Source organism: Geotrypetes seraphini, chromosome 17, assembly GCF_902459505.1.
Source record: "Geotrypetes seraphini chromosome 17, aGeoSer1.1, whole genome shotgun sequence".
NCBI lineage: Eukaryota > Metazoa > Chordata > Amphibia > Gymnophiona > Dermophiidae > Geotrypetes > Geotrypetes seraphini.
In genome coordinates this window covers 14,305,497-14,320,670 of record NC_047100.1, presented here as the reverse complement: position 1 = coordinate 14,320,670, position 15,174 = coordinate 14,305,497, and the positions used below count along the sequence as shown (strand labels likewise).

The 15,174-nt window shown below is 41.0% G+C and overlaps 1 protein-coding gene across 5 annotated transcripts in view; it reads right to left on the bottom strand.

Annotated features, from left to right (window-relative positions):
- The window catches only part of CACNA2D3 (calcium voltage-gated channel auxiliary subunit alpha2delta 3), a 797,511-nt gene that overhangs the window by 266,330 nt on the left and 516,007 nt on the right, over positions 1-15,174 (bottom strand). The window lies entirely within an intron of this gene.

Below are 15,174 nucleotides of genomic sequence, written 5' to 3'. Positions count from 1 at the left end.
AGGAGCCCATGGAGTACGGACCCAACACGGTCCACGTTTCAGAGAAACACTCCTTCCTCAGGGATCCGGGATATCCGATGTTATCACATGTAGAGAGTCATGCGGAGAACAACGTTGCGACAAAGCCATCAAAATTTTTTAAATCGGAGGCAAGAAATTCTCTTTCTAAGCAAACGCACAGGGTGAAAGAGAATTTCTTGCCTCCAATTTAAAAATTTTGATGGCTTTATGTCGCAACGTTGTTCTTCGCATGACTCTCTCTATGTGATACATCAGATGTCCCGGATCCCTGAGGAAGGAGTGTTTCTTTGAAACACGGACCGTGTTGGGTCCGTACTCCATGTATTTGAGAGCCATCTTTATGGGTTACAATTTTGTATACATTTTGAATAAAGATTCCTGCACCTAGTACATTCCAATCTGTAGTCTTTTTCTTGTTTTTTTTTTTGGGGGGGTTCAATATTTATGTACTTATCTGGATGGATCAGGCAGAACGTTGATTGTCCACATAATCTAAGGATCAATATAGAAACATGAATCCCTATTGGTAGTAACACAAAACTATCAATAGCGGATTTCAGCACCATTTTGGAAGAAGGGACCTATGAGGTCAGGAGCAACTATAGATCACTACTGCCCTCATCACTAGACACCAGGGATTTGCCCAGTACAGACCTGATGGAGGGCTTTGCGAGTATGGAAAGGCCTGGGTAGGGATCTTTGGTTCAGGGAGGGGGCATTTGTGGGTGGGAGGTTACCCACTAGGTGGGGCCTTTTGGATAGGGGGGGCTTAATTTAGGGAGGGAAGCTCAAGAGGGGCTTTCAACCTGAGGGGGCACTCTGACCCCACTACTGGCTCTAGTGTGTGGCTATGGCAAAAAAAGCAAATAGGATGCTTGGAATTATTAGGAAAGGGATGGTAAATAAGACCAAGAATATTATAATGCCTCTATATCGCGCCATGGTGTGGCCTCACTTTTGTGCACAGTTCTGGTCTCCGTATCTCAACAAAGATGTAGTGGAATTAGAAAAGGCTCAAAGAAGAGTGACCAAAATGATAAAGGGGATGGAACTCCTCTTGTATGAAGAAAGACTAAAGGTTGGGGCTCTTCAGTTTCAAAAAGAGATGGCTGAGGGGGGATATGACTGAGATTTACAAAATCCTGAGTGGTGTAGAATGGGCAAAAATGAATCAATTTATCACCCTTTCAAAAAGTACAAAAATCCAGGGGATACTCAAAGAAATTACATAGAAATACTTATAAAACAAATAGGAGGAAATATTGTTTTTGCTCAAAGAATAGTTAAGCTCTGGAACTCGTTGCTAGAGGATGTGGTAGGTCCGGACAAGTTCCTGAAGGAAAAGTCCATAGTCTGCTATTGAGACAAGACATGGGGGAAGCCACGGCTTGCTCTGGATCGGCAGCATGGAATGGGGCGTCTCTCTGCGTTTCTGACAGGTACTGTGATTGGGTTGGCCGCTGTGGAAAAAGGAAACTGGACTAGATGGACTGACCTAGTGTGGGTAAGGGTACCTGCCTCTTTAACATGTGACCTAGAAACACTGGGCCGCAATTTGGCGGCCTGATGATCCTAGGCGTGAGGTGGCTCACAGTACACATGTAAAGCTGTTTTGAAGACATAATTGTTTAATAAAGCCTTTGGACTTGACCTAAAGACAGGGTGAGTTCTCCTAACATTGGCGTACCCAAACCTGTATGTATATTTTTATTTTTAAAATGAATTCTTGTCAGATTTCTAAATTCCCACTTTTCTATAATTCAATCTGGATATTTTATTTTATAAATCAACATATATTTGTCTCCCGAGGGCATCGTTTTGGGCTCCTTTTACTAAGCAGCGTAAGAGCATTTTACCGCTGAGGTAATTCCTATGAGCGTTGGAGCATTTACCTCGCCGGCCCGTGGCTAAATGCTCTTACGCTGCTTTGTAAAACCCAGCGTTTATGAATTTATCACACAAATAACTGGTTAACATAAGCGCTTCGCTTGGCAATTTTTATGCATTCTTTTAGTCTTACCTTTTGAAAATAGCGCCAAAAAGAATTCAAATACAGCAAACATAAAAGCCATCGAGCCTGACTTAGGTTTATCTTTTCTGCCTAGAGTTTTCTCTTTATATGGGGATTATCAGATCATGTTTCATTTCAGATTCCAAAGATTATAGCATTACACGTAAGACCTTATTTTAAATTAGAAGACAGTACAGTACAGGCAAAAGTCTGCACAAATCTAAAAATCCTATTGGGAAAACGACGGTTCCGAGACCAAAATCAAATCCAAATAACGGCTGGCAGTTTCCGTCAGGTTCAGAGGTTAGGTGCGAACTGAAATAATGACGACAGTGACTTGCATGAATAGAGAAATAAAACATTATCATATTTATAGGTCATGCTAGAAATACAAGGGCTTTGGGGTGAGATAAATGTGGCAGTATGTTTTGCATGTTTTTAACTCTGCTTCTAAAGGCTCTTAAGACCATTAAATTTAATGAACCCATCTGCTATGAATGAAAGGTCCAAACATAATCAGTTTGCTTATTATCACATAATACAGATGGCATTTAGTGTTCCATGTCCCCAGGAGGAACCTCTTACTTCCTCTTCATATGCATGCAATGGGAAGCTGACTTCGTATGATCACCATGACAAGCTTACCCTCCCCACCCATAACTTTTGAACCCGTCATCCAATTTCACTTGACCCTTCACTAATAACAGTGAACCCAGGGTCCACTTTTCAGAAACCCTCTTATCCCTTTTTCCCTTTTGAGAACTAGCTTCCTATAGGGAAACAGGCCAAATCAGTTCAGTTGACATCTCAGGGAGGCCTGAGAACATCAGGGTGAGTGGAATGAGTCCTGCCATTGGTTAAACCAAAACAAAGAAGACTGCAGACAGATGTACAAAGATGCAGGCTAAATTTATTAAACCATAATCATGAATGTGGTTAATGTTACCACCTTGAATCAACCTTGAACACGCCTTCATCAGAGGTCCCAGGTGGATAAGGTATCAAATCAAACCGAAAACAAAAACTTAGCCTTTGAAAAAAACAGCAGCAATGAAACAATCTCTGGAGTACTCCGCCATGGTTGACAGTGGCTTTCTGTAGTACCTAAGATAAGATAAGATAATGCGGCGATCAGGATGATTTTGGGTCTGAAGAAGTTCGACCATGTAATTCCTTCCTACCGACTCCTGCATTGGATGCCGATGGAGGCACGTGTGAAGGATGTTTCTGCTTCAAGGTACTTTTCGGCCTAGCCCCAGATATATAACCGACCTTTTCTCTTTCTCAACCAGTCGACTTAAGAGAAGCTCAAACTTGAATTTTGTTTCTCCACCGGTTAAAGGATGTAAATTTAAAAGACATCATCAACATCTCTTCTCTTATCAGGCAGCATTATGGGGTAAAGATCTGAAACAATTACTCATGCTCGCGAATACTTATGGGGAATTTAGGAGACACCTAAAAACATATTTGTTCCGAAAGTACTTAGGCAGCTACATTGAACAGTCTTTCCCCACAGTAACTGACTGCTAAATCTTAACTCTGTTAGTACTACTCAATCTGTAACTTTTTAATCATTGTAAACCACATAGAACTTCACGGTCCTGCGGTATATAAACTGTTATTATTATTAAGATACAGGGCTCCTTTTACTAAAGCGTTTTTAGCGCGTGCTAAAGATTAGCGTATGCTAACCACGCGCTAAATGAAAAAATACTAATGCCAAGCTCTATGGAGGCATTAGCGTTTAGCGCGTGTGGTATTGTAGCGCACCTTAGTAAATGGAGCCCAAAGTTTTTTAAAAAATATTTATGAACGCAGTTTGACTATTTATTTGTGTACAAAGAGGATTTATCTTGGATACAAATGGACAATTTGAAAAATATGAAAAATTTGACCATGGACGACCTGTAAATTGAACGGGGGTCTTTGTTGACACCTTAAAATTGTCAGCCACACTATTTGTTGAATTAGCGTTAGATTCAGATAGAGATTGGCTTTTGAAGATGTTTTTTTTAAGTATAAAGATATAATTACATTACATTAGTGATTTTTATTCCACCATTACCTTGTGGTTCAAGGCGGATTACAGAAGAGGATTTCTGGACATGCCCAGAGGTGTTACAGAGTAGAGCGGATTGCTTCAGAGAATTGAAATGTTCCATATGGTGTCAGTCTCCATGGATTTTTTGAATAGCAGGGTTTTTATTTCTTTTCTGAAAGTTTTATAGTCTGGAGAGTTGGTGGTCTAGTTTTGCTGCCTGTGTGACTAGAAGGCCATCGTATAATTTTTTCCGTTTGTTGTCTCTGATTGGAGGGTATGTGAATGGTGTCTGGGTTCTCCTGTGTCTGGTTGCGGTAGTTTGGATTGTTCAAGTCACCATTTATGGATTTAAATAGACAGTAGAATTGAAATAGTATTCTTGCTTGAATTGGGAGCTAGTGTGAGTCAAGGCATGCCTCGGTGACGTGGTCGTGTTTCTGAATCATAAAATTAGAACGTACCCGGATGTGTCTAGATTAACACAGAAAAAAGAGGAAACCGTTTTTGCTCTTGAGACCCCCAGGTTTTAAAATTGGGAGCTACATTTTGTATTACGATTTCCATGCAAATGATTAATTTGAAAGGAGTTAGATATATTTTCTTTGATTCTTCTCAGTTAACTCGATTTATTATTGATAAAGAGGTGAGGACCGCTAGTACCCCTAACGAGAGACAAGAATAAACGCTCACAGTTAACATTAGGTCCACTTTAGCTCTTCTTTTTATATTGCCTATAAAGCAATGTTGGTGTGAATTATGCTCCGATGATGAAACTCCTTCTAAACAGCTGAAATAATGCTTATTTTCTTTTTTTTCCTTTTCTAATAACTATTTGTATTTCTATGGATACTGTTGATTTCGATATGATTATTGTTTATCATAAAAAATGTGAAATTCAATAAGGAATAAAAAAAAGAAATTGTCAGCCTATTCTAAACAGTATAACAACTTTTTCACAGCACATAAGTGAATATTGTGTCAATTTATATGCATGTACAATATACTCTTTCAAATGGTGTTTGACACGCTATGACTGATATGGTTTAAGTTTCTTTACTGGAAGACAATATGGCGCTTAAGAACATAAGAAGTTGCCTCCACTGGGTCAGACCGAGGTCCATCTCGCCCAGCGGTCCGCTCCCGCAGCGGCCCATCAGGTCTGCGACCTGTGAAGTGGTTTCTGACCACTTCTATAACCTACCTCAAGTTCTATCTGTACCCCTCTATCCCTTTATCCTCCAGGAACCTATCCAAACCTTTCTTGAACCCCTGTACAGAGTTCTGGCCTATCACTTCCTCCGGAAGCGCGTTCTATGTGTCCACCACCCTCTGCGTAGTGGACTTAGTGCAATTCTATAAAAGGCTCCCGCTATATACAGAATTGAGTTTAGTGGCCATACGCGACACGACATTTAGGAAAACATAAGAATTGCCATACTGGGACAGACCGAAGGTCCATTGAGCCCAGTTTCTTATTTTCAACAGTGGCCCACCATGCACTGTACCTAGTTAGATCCCAAGTAGTAAAACAGATTTTATGCTGCTTATCCTAGGAATAAGCAATCGATTTCCCCAAGCCATCTCTATAATGGCCTATGGCCTTCTCTTTTAGGAAATTAGCCAACCCTTTTTTTAAACCCTGCTAAGCTAACTGATTTCACCACATTCTCCGGCAATGAGTTCTAGAGTTTAATTACATGTTATATGAATAAATATTTTCAGCAGTTTGTTCTAAATCTACTACTTAGTAGCTTCATCGCATGCCCCCCGATTTCTAGTACAGTAATTTTAGAAAGAGTAAAAAAAGCGATTCATTTCTACACTTTTCCTCTTCACTCGGTATTTTAATTTTGTTGCCCTTCTCTGTACCTTTTCTAATTCTGCTATATCTTTTTTTTGATATACGGTGACCAGAATTGCAAACAGTATTTGAGGTGCAGCCATACCATAGTGTGATACAAAGGCATTATAACATTGTCATTGTTGTTTTCCACTCTTTTACTGATCATTCTTATAATTTTATTAGTTTACTTAGCCGCCGTTGCACATTGAGCTGACGTTTCAAGTATCTTCAACAATGACACATAGATCCTTTTCCTGGGCAGTGACTCGTAACACAGAACCCAGCATCACATAGCTATAGTTCACATTCCTCTTTCCCTCATGCATCACTTTGCTCACATTGAATGTCACCTGCCATTTCGACGCCCAGTCGCCAGTCTCAGAAGGTCCTTTTGCAATTTTACAACTTTGAACAACTTTGTGTCGTCAGCAAATTTCATTATCTCACTAGCTATTCTCATCTCTAGATCATTGATAAATATGTTAAAAAGCAGCGGTCCCAGCACAAAGCCAGAGCTAAATACCTGTGCCTAAGCTGTGCATGGATCAGGTATATTCTATAACAGTGCATCTAACTTTTAGGAACGCCTATGATCCACCCATGCTCCTGCCCTGGCCACACCCCCTTTTGAGATCCATGCACTAGAAGTGACACATGCTACTTTATAGAATGCGCCTACCAAGCTGTGCATGTAACTTCTAATTAGTGCCGATTAGGCTCAATTAGGTTGAATTACCAATTATTAGGTGTTAATTACTTATTACCACCACTAATTGGTTTCTTAAATAATTAAATTGTGTATGCACATCAGCTGCATGCACCAATTTGCACATGCAACCTATGACGCCAGATACATAATTTGCGGTCAGGGTGCCCAATTTTCTAAAGGAAGAGCTCCTTCTTTTAGGAGGAAATTCTAGAAACGATGCTGAAAAATCAGCATTGGGAGAAAATTGGCACTAAGCATTGTCCTACGAAGGGGGTTCCAAGGTGAGCATACTTTACAGAACAGGGCTTTTGAGTCGATTCCCCTGACTAAAGTTGAACTTAGCGCAGCTGAAGTCTGGTGCAAATGTCGGCTCTCAGCCTGTGGCATTTCAACGCACAAATGGTGCTATTTTTTAACAGATACACAAAACAAGTGGAATGAAACAAAAGTTAACTTTGTCAATTCAATTGCACTGATAGATCATAAATGGAAGAAGGCAAAACCTCAGACCGTATTGCTAAGTCTCATAACAGCCGAGGGGCTATTGACAAATGCAATATTATGGTTTCAGTCATTGGTCCGCCTCCATCCTTTTCATGTGAATGCAATAATTCATTAAGTGCTATAATTGATGTCTTTAAAAAAAAAAATTTTTTTTCAATAGATTTTCAATAGATTTTGTCATTTTGTATAAATAAAGTTATAATTGTCAAAGTTAATAATAAAGTTGTATGAGGTCAAATACAAAGTTCTGTACGAAATGGCAAGTCTATGCAAAAATAGCAGTTTTATCATAAATAGATACAGATTTCAAAGTTTATCATTGAAACTAACTCTGTAATATCAAAAAAATTCATGAAAACCACATATCTTATCTTAGTGGCACAGTGACTAACCCTCGGCCGTTATGAGACATAGCAATACGGTCTGAGGTTTTGCCTTCTTCCATTTATGACCTATCAGTGCAATTGAACTGACAAAGTTAATTTTTGTTTCATAAGAACATAAGAACATAAGCAGTGCCTCTGCTGGGTCAGACCAGAGGTCCATCGTGCCCAGCAGTCCGCTCTCGCGGCGGCCCAACAGGTCCAGGACCTGTGCAGTAATCCTCTATCTATACCCCTCTATCCCCTTTTCCAACAGGAACTTGTCCAATCCTTTCTTGAACCTCAGTACCGTACTCTGCCCTATCACGTCCTCTGGAAGCGCATTCCAGGTGTCCACCACACGTTGGGTAAAGAAGAACTTCCTAGCATTCGTTTTGAATCTGTCCCCTTCATTCCACTTGTTTTGTGTATTGGATATTTGGTTGTGGAATTACTGCTCTTTTGTTTTGCTATTTGATAACAGTACATGAAACTTTTTGGAATGCTAATGCCCCTCTCCTGGCGAGGCCCCCTTTTGAGCTAAGTGCTAAAGGTTTTAGGTACGCGGCACTCCATAACAGCTCACAAAAAAAAAAAATGGGCACGCAAAATCCAAATATTTATCTATTTTAAAAATTTTCAATTATACTTAAAACCTAAGCGGATTACAATATTAAGGTACATAAATCCATTTAACAAAACGTCAACACATCACCAGATAATCAACCATACAGATCTACTGGGAAAAAAAAAAAAAGAATCCTCCAGTTTAATGGATTGCTCTAATAAATAAGTAAGTTTTAAATAATATTTTAAAAGATTTCAGATTTTGGCATAACCTTAAAGGGCCTGTTTGGGCATTCCATAGCTGTGGACCAGCCACCGAAATTACTGCCACCCATGTTTTCCTATAGTGTATCTCATGTTCTTGCGAGGTGGTAAATATTTCCTCAAGACTTGCATCAGATATCAAGGTGCATCTCCATATACTACTTGATGTATAATTGTCAAGATTTTATACTCAATTTGAAATGTGACTGGCAGCCAGTGTAGTTGTTTTAACGCTGAGGAAATATGTAGAATTATTGATTGTTATAGCTCGTTAATTGATACTTAATAGCTTATTAACCAATTTAGATGACATCGTATCTTGATACCACATCTAAATGTTGGTGCTGATCATCTGGAACCATAAAAAGAATCCAGGGGCTAATCTACTTGTTAGAATTTCATAGGATGAAACATAAGAGCTGCCATACTGGGATAGACGACAGGTCCATCAAGCCCAGTATCCTCTTTCCAACAGTGGCCAACCCAGGTCCCAAGTCCCTGGTAGAAACTCAAACAGTAGCAACATTCCAGAGCTCCTACTGTGATGTCATAATGCCTCAGTCCATCAATGCCTAAGAGCCAACCTCATCAGTGATGTCGCAATTGTTTGATTATCCTATACTTGGCTCGCAAGAGTTGCCCTACTGGGTAAGACCGAAGGTCCATCAAGCTCAGCATCCTGTTTCCAACAGTGGCCAACCCAGGTTCCAAGTACCTAGCAAAGTCCCAAAGACTAAAACAGATTTTATGTTGCTTATCCCAGCAATGGATTCTCCTACATCCAACTCAATAACGGCTTATGGGCTTTTCTTTTAGGAAGTTATTTGAACCTTTTGTAAACCCTGCTAAGCTGTCATAATAATATGCAAACTTCTGTACCAAAGATGGAATCGAGGCATCATGAAGTGTCCCCTTTGGTTTCATGGTTTTTTTTGGTCATTTCTCATCAGCTTAGTTTTATTGCACAGATTCTTTATATACAGCCCGGGAAGTACTAGCACATTGATGTGAACATTGCCAAGCCTTCGAGCTTTTCATTTAGCGCTGACAGTTATTAATAGCATGAAGTAATATTCTTGTGGAGACATGCAATCACTGAAAAGGTCCCTGGCAATAGAAGTTCCAGCACAAGCACAGCAGTCAACAGCAAAAATAAGTGTGTAATTTATCAAACATAAAGGGATTTGCTGTGTGGGGTGCGTAAGTGCTTTTTTTTGTGTGCATCGTATGAAAATGTGTTTGAATTTCCCAATATTCCCTTCAATTTGCACATTGTATATTTGCATTTGTAAATGGAGCTGCCAGCTGGGAGGCAGTGGGCAATTAATTCTTATTCTTGCAAGTGGAAAATTTGCATTCGTTTATGGCACAACGGTTTTATTTTGTTTTACGACAGGCCTCCATTTTGTTTCCAGGTTTTGGTTTTTTTTTTCTTTTGCCGACTGGCTCTGATACTTAGTGATTCTGGTTATTGTTTTAAACATTTTTTTCTGTTTAAACTCGCATTATGTGCAAAGGATAGGGAAGTAACCTACACGACACAGTATCTCTTTGAAAAAAAAAAAAGTAAGCATTCGGATTGTGTAATTACTCACAAAAGAAGCACATTCTATTGTTAATACTTTACTAGCTGCATCCAAACGATCACGAGTGTCTTTTAGCTCTGTTGACTGAAGGAATGTCTTCATCCAGCATCTCAAGCGTTGACTAGGTTTGCTTATTGATAGCCAGGATTAAACTTGATGAGTGCCCCAGGCAAGGATTCATGTGCAAGAGCCAGACAAATCTATTTGAACTGTAGTGAAAAGCTGAGAAACGTTAAAACCTCAACATTTGTGAACTGCGATCCTATTTAATCATTAATTATTTTTTGTTTTACTAAGTTGGCCTAATTTTGCCATTCAGACAGAAACATTTTCTTCTAAACAGACACAAAAGTAGTCCCATTAACAGATGAAAATCCTTTTCAAAATTGACCTCATAAAACCATGATGAGTGGTTGAAATAACCAATGAGGCCCATTCATTGATTTTTCCAGCAAGAAATGCAGTGAAACTGGACCTGTACCATTGTATAGCAGAGCAAACTCTCCCTTGGAGCCAGAATTTAAGTCGTCATTTGCATGAGGCTGTTCCGTGATTTTCTGCTCACTTCTGTTTATTTGAAAGCCTTATAGATCTTATTATTTCCAATAATCACCCATCTCCTCCTGCTTCAGGATTCAAAAACCTCAGAAAATTTGGTTTTTAAACCAGATCAAGATCCCTTCACTCATTCCCCCTCCTCTCCTCACCACTACACAGACACCCAAGACAATCAGATCTCTCTTCTTACTTCATCTTGAGGTTATAGTGCTGGGCCAGTGAGAGGACTTGAGTTTCTGCACATGCAGCCATGCCTGGAGTGAGAGAATAAAGATTTCCCTAGTAAGAGGTAAAAATAGGGTTGGCAGTTCTCTGTTACAACTGGTCAGAGGCTAAGAGAGCAAGATTCCCTGAGGCTAAGAACCAACCCAGTGTTTAGGGACAGGAAGGTTCAAGTCTTAGCAGGGAGGAGGAGTCTCTTACGGAAAGAGAGGGGAGAAGTTGGGAATCCAGAGGAGCTCCATAATTCAGGATAAATCCCCAGAAGAATTCCTTATGTTTGTTCTCCTGGAAAGGAAAGGGGTTCGGATTTGATATATCACCTTTCTATGGTTATAATCAAAGTGGTGTACATATTAAATAGAAGTATTCTGTTTCGTACCTGGTGCAATAGAGATTTAAGTGACTAGCCCAGATTCACAAGGCCACCGATTCATGGCATCACGCACAGTGAGGAATCCACTCTGTGATGTTTCACGGCAGGGTACAGGAGTGGTTTGCCATTGCCTTCTACCGCGCATTGTGTGGCTCCACTATGTTGCTGCTGACCAACATAGGGCCCTGCAGCCTACAGCACTAACCATTAGCCTATACCTAATGTGAGAACAGAGAGTGGTCAAATTCAGTGTTGTAGTCTGTAAGAATAAGGACACAGGAAGGTAGCAAACAAAACTCTCATAGTTAATTCAGATGTGGAAAAGGAATGGTGTTTAAAACCTGGTGATAGGGTTGAACGATGGGGGAGAGAACATCAATTGAAGTTACAGCAGGGGTAACATCAGAAAGTACTCTTTGATGTAGAAAGTGGCCCCCCTCAGCTGGTGAGTATGCTGTAAACGTAGGTGCACCACTGTGACTCCACCCAAAACGTGGGGGCACACGCTGCATTGGCCGCAACTGCGGCACCAACTACGGTGGGCTTGTACTGGGATCGGGTGACCCTCTCGCGTAGATTTTTGTTTCTTGCGTAATTGAAATGGGGGCGTGTTTCAAATACTCGGTGTACCTGCAAAATATGCCAGTGCTTCTGGATGACTTTCTTTATCTGAAACATTTTATGCGAGTAGGGCAAAACACACGTTGGTCCTCCTGAATCATCTCTAGAAGTTCCTTCTAGTAGTCATTCCTGTTGTGGCATGCAGAGCACATTTGTATGCCTTTTTAATCAAAGAGGTGGGGTATCCTCGATCACAGAATGTCTCGGGCACACGCTTTATATTCTGCCACCAATCACAACCTCCTGAGTCATAAACATTGGCCAGTAAGAACATAAGAAGTGCCTCTGCTGGGTCAGACCAGAGGTCCATCATGCCCAGCAGTCCGCTCACGCGGAGGACCACCAGGTCCAGGACCTGTATAGTAACCCTCTATCTATACCCCTCTATCCCCTTTTCCTTCAGAAAATTGTCCAAATCCTTCTTGAACTCCAATACCGTACCTTGCCCTATCACACTCTTTGGAAGCGCATTCCAGGTGTCCACCACCCTTTGGGTGAAGAAGAACTTCCTAGCATTGGTTCTGAATCTTGAGATGACGGGGGGTGATAACTGTCCTATTGAAGAAGATTGTTGCGGTCTGTGGGTTTACGGTATAGGGTTGTGGTGAAGGTGGATCCACTTAAAGTAACATTGATGTCCAAAAAGGGAATAGTCCCATTACTAGTACTTGAAGTAAACTGTAAGTTCTGATCACAACTGTTCAGCCATTGAATAAACTTCTGAAATTTCGCAACAGATTGCACCCATACCAGGAAGATGTCATCAATAAAATGCTTCCATAACAAGATATCCTTATAGTATTCAGAAGGGTAAAGAAATTTTTCCTCAAAGGCTTAAACATAAAGGCAGGCTATAGTAGGAGCCATTGTGGCCCACATAGCCGTACCCTTGACTTGCATGTAATATTTGTCTGCAAACAAAAAATAATTCTTCCCCAGAGCAATGCGGGCAATCATGACCAACACTTCAGTGCGAAATGTAGTCAATTCCAGCTTAACACAATGCGCACGGATTATTTTCAATGCTTGTTGCTGAGGTATGTTGGTAGACAAAGCAGTTATATCTAATGTACTTCGTATACAGTAAGGCCCCCTGTGGGACCCCCCTCACAATTTTCCAGCTCATTCAACATACTAGTAGAGTCCTTCATGTAGGAGCAGGCAAGGCAGACTTCAGACTTTAAGAGGTGATCAATAAAATCTGAAAGAGGTTCCAGTACCAATAAATTGCCTGACACTATCGGACGCCCCAGGGGGTCAGTCAAACTTTTATGTATCTGAGGCACAAAGTAAATATCAGGTATGGTGGGATGATTTTGTTTCAAAAATTTGAACTCCCTCTCAGTGATGGTTTTATCTTCCAAAGCCTGCACCAGTAATATGTGTATGTATTCACTTATTTGTGCCGTGGGATCCCTATTCAGTTGTACATAGTATTGAGTGTTTGATAACTGTCGATAGGCCTCCTGCTCGTACTTCTCAGCATCCATTATCACAATCCCACCCTCTTTATCAGCGGGGCGGATCATAATGGACTCATCAGTGGTCAGTGTTTGAATAGGCGAAAATTCACTCCAGGTCATAGTTTGTTGGAGCCTCTAAGGTTCAGCTTCAATTGCAGTAATTTCTGTTTCCACTCATTTTTGAAAAACTGTGAGATGGGGGGTCCATGGGTCCGGGTGGATTCCAAGTGGACACCCTGTGCAGACAATCCCTGGAAGTCATTGCACGTTGATCCTTAAAGAATAACATCAAGTTACATTTGTGAATAAACTTGAATAGACTCACTCCAATATTAAACTGTCATGCCAGCCACTAGGGACAAACGATAACCCCTTGGAGAGGACAGCTAGTTCTTCATTAGTGAGGGGCCGCTTAGATAAATTAAAAATGCTGGATTTGGTCAGGGTTGGTGCCTGACCTGCCATTCTTTGTCTTAGTTTGTAAGGACGTCTCCTTCTTGTGACAACACCACGTTTCGGTTTTCGTGATGTTTCTTGGGCTTCATTGGGCCCCCTTGAGCTTCATAGGCCCTGGAGTGATATACGGGCTGCACCCCCCTCTCCTCTGGAACACCCCCAAAAGAGCCAGTTTTGGCCTGAGTGCCCAGCTTATATGAACAACCGCCTTATCCGAACTACCACAACCAGGAAAAGGAGAAACCAGACACTATTCATGCACCCTCCAATCAGAGGTGTCAAACGCAAAAAAATGTACAATGGCCTACTGGCCACGCAGGCAGCAAAACTAGACCGCCAACTATCGAATCTACTGACCACGACACCAAACTACAAACTTTCAGAAAAGAAATAAAAACCCTGCTATTCAAGAAATCCATCAAAACAAACTAACACCGCAGGAAGCACTTCAGTCCCCCGAAGTAACCCGTTCAATTCTGTAACTCTTCTGGAAATGTCCAGATAACCTCTTATGTAATCCGCCTTGAACCGTGAGGTAATGGCGGAATAAAAGTCACTAATGTGTGGCATTGGGGTGAATCACTATCTCTGCTTAAGCTCTAATCTCAGCTCTGCCACTGACTCCTGCTCCCATGTATGATGCTGGGGACAATCCATCTCTCCGTGCTTGAGCTCTAGTCTAATCCCCAGATCTGCCATATGCAATGCTTGTAAACTGTTATTATAACTGCCTTTTTCAAAGAAGTAAAATGGAAAAAACTATACAATGGCTTCCTGGCCACCCAAGCAGCTAAACTAGATAACCAAATCTCCAATCTACTGATAACGACACCAGACTACAAGATGTTCAGAAAAGAAATAAAAACTATATTCTTAAAGAAATTCCTAACACAGCCCTAACTTCAAACTTACCGTCCTTCCCCCCTCCCTCTTCCCGCCACACAAATTGCATAACTTACTCTTTACCTCTCTAGAAAGGACAAATGTTCTTCCATTGTAACCCTCTGTTTTTTTATCTCTTTTGTAATCCGCCATGAACCGCAAGGTAATGGCAGAATAGAAATCTCTAATGTAATGTAATGCAACTAGGAATGTTCAGTGGTATTATGGCTCGGATTCTATAAACGGCGCTTTTGTCGGTAGTCGTAGTAAAAGCGACTGCCAATCACCCCTTGGCGCCATTTATATAAACACGGCTTCGGAAAAGGTAGCGGCCAGAAATGCAGGCCGCTCTTGGCTTCCAGTAATTTCCAGGGTCTACTTTAAATGTGCCTGCCTAACTTTCAAGATCCTCCATGGCATTCTTCCCCCTTTTAATTCCTCTATCTTGGAATGCTGCGAGACCCGACGTCACCAGATCTATCCAAAAGCTCAAATGATCTTTCCCCTCGCTAAAAGGCGTTGCCTACATTGAAAAACTAGGGAAATCGCTTCACTTCAAAACTACAGAGCTCTGGAATAATTTCCCTGCCCAGCTGCACAACCTGGGCTCTTTCCAACTATTCCGTAGACACCTGAAAACTTGGCTATTTTCAAAAATGTAAATTTCCTCTTCCCCCTACCATCAACT